This window comes from Peromyscus leucopus, chromosome 6 (assembly GCF_004664715.2).
Source record: "Peromyscus leucopus breed LL Stock chromosome 6, UCI_PerLeu_2.1, whole genome shotgun sequence".
NCBI lineage: Eukaryota > Metazoa > Chordata > Mammalia > Rodentia > Cricetidae > Peromyscus > Peromyscus leucopus.
Genome location: NC_051068.1, coordinates 17397318 through 17400039, shown reverse-complemented (window position 1 = coordinate 17400039; position 2722 = coordinate 17397318).

Genomic DNA, 2722 nt, shown 5'->3' with positions numbered 1-2722 from the left:
CTCCAGAGAGGGGTATTTTGTGACTAATTAGTTACCATCAGACATCCTGACTTTGTTCTTTTGTTCCTGGGGCTGGCGCCATAATTTCTGGGGACTTGAAACTGGTCTGGGTCTATCTATATTGAGATATCTTTGTCTAAGGCCCCCTTTTTGAGACAATAGAGTGAGGGTCTTGTGCCTAGATCCCCAAAGCCGCCACTGGAGACTTTAGGTACAGAATGCAAAAGTAAGGTGTTTTCTAAGTTTACAATCCTCCAGGGAGGCTCTTCCAAATTTGTGAGGCTAGTTCTTAAAGGCACAGACCATATAATTTATTTTAACCCTCCTCCCTTTTTAGTCTTTTGGTCGAATATCCTGACTGTGTTTTCCAAAGTCCCTGTAGCAGATACAGCCACCTGGGGAAAAGGGGTTAAGTTCTTATCTACACTTAGGAATCCTGGTTTAAGCTTCTCTTTGTCTGTAGGGGATAGAGTGGGGGGTTTTACTGAGGTATCACAATGGTCATCACACAAGGTTCACAGTCTAAATTCCTAACTATGGTCTTAAGTCCATTTCCCCAGGTCTGCTCACTTGTGCAATGTAATTTAGCTGAAGGTTAGGTCCAGTGACAGAAGTCTCTGATTGGAGGTCAGGATCCTGGGGGAGACTCCAGCCACAGTGCAGATCAAGGTGGCATATCTCCAGATGTGGAGAGCAGTGCATTACTCTTGGTTTCTGCCTATATACTGTCCAGTGGGCCTCATGGTGTTCTAGGACTGTTATCTTGAGTGATTGATGTGATTGAATTCTGGTTATCAAGTGAAGCCTTAGTTGTAGTGGGGTTGCTGACTAAGCTATTTTTACATGTCTAAAGGATATGTATTTTTTTCACTATGCTCATAACAATAAGGCTTCTGACTCACAAATATTTGGCCATGAATAACAAATAATACACAAGGATGCCTTGGAATTAATAATGGTATGGCTTTTTCTTGGGCAAATGATAAAATGCAAAAAAAAATAGTTTACCCTGTATAAGTTATTGGAAGCAGAGCTTTTAAAACAGGAATCTCAGGAAACATAAACAGCATTAAAGAAGTGCCTTATTAGTCAGTATTAAAGAAGTATCATTAGATAGTGCTGAGCAACAAGAATCAAACAAAAGAAAGCTGAATAGAAACTGTGTATAAGATAATGTAATAAATCTTCCTAGGTACAATCTGTTAAACTGAACCTTAGAGAAAAGATAGGCAGTCTTCAGATAATACATAGCATCACTACTATAACCATGCTTTTGGTTTTTAATGGGTGAATGTAGGCAATACAAAGATACAGCAAATATATAACAAAACATCATCGAATAGATGTGTACAGCATCCAGTACAGCACAACTAAAAAAATCCCTCTTAAAACTATGATGCTCTCTAGCTTAGTATAGAGAGATCTTTGTATAGAGGGTTTGCCCTGTTCTCTCGATGGATACACATCTGTAGTGGGCAGCTGTTCCAGCTTTGACCTTAAAACCTTGCCCCTAGAGTGACTGCAGGTAACTGCCACACCTGCCTATAACCTGCCCCTGGGGCATGGCCGAGAGGTAGCTCCTTAAGACTCGAGGTGCATATGCGCTTGGCCTCTTTTGGATATCTTGTGGTCCTGGAATCTGGATGGGAGACCAAGCCTGAGTTCTCCACTGGCTGGTACCTAATTTCTCCTGGATTCTGTAACCAATCCCTATTGGCTGTAAGTTATCTCAAAAATAAACCTCTCTTAATTACCAGATAATTTACATGGGATTGCCTCGTTAAATATGGCAATATACATCCAATTAGCTGTTTTTACCACAGACATGTGACCACTATACATAAAAGCTTGAACAAACAATTACATCCTAGCATCTTATTCTGTAACGGGCCTGGTTTACATACTACTGTTTGGGGTGTTTTAGAGGCAGTTCCCCCATACACACCCCAGTTAAATTCTACTTTGTATGACTTACTATATCCTAAGCATTGCTAAATCCTTTATATCACCAGTTCTACTCTTCTACATCATAGCTTAGTAGTGGAGTGCTAACCAGAACAAGAGATGCCATTTGTAATCTCCACAATATTAACTCCAAGTGGATCTTACACATAAATGTTAAATTCAAAGTGCAGAACTTCTAGAAGATGCTTGAGAAACCTCTGAGTTTTGCAACCTGCCTAAGCCTTGGGCGATTTCTCTAAGGCCCTGAGAGGGGGGAAAAAGAATTCCTTCTCTAAAACTAGGAATATGCTTGGGAGAGCTGGTAAAGGTCTGGGACCAGGGCTTTTGGGAAGGGTTTCTTCAGATCCTGAGAACCATCTCTTTCCACACCTGGGGCTGTGGTAATCGGTCCCAGCCACTGTGGACTTGGTTTATAATATTCTAGAGATATCCTGTGTTCCTCTTGTGCAATATGGTCAGATTAGCCTCCTTCTAAAATTGTATACTTTTTTAAAAAAAACTGAACCCATTGGTTTATATTAACTACAGACTTGCTGTGGAATTTGGCTCAAATTTCCAGCCAATTTGTGATAGGTTTGTGCTTCAGGTGGAAGCCAGGGCTGGGAACCACTGGACTGTTTCCCTTCTGTTTACCCAGTCCTGTCACTCAGGCCTCACTAGCCAATCAGGGCCTCCAGCAAACCCGCCAGTCAGATGGAAGGGTTCTTCCTCCTGACGCTAGGGTTCTGGCTCAATTTCTCTGCAGAGAAAACCGGAA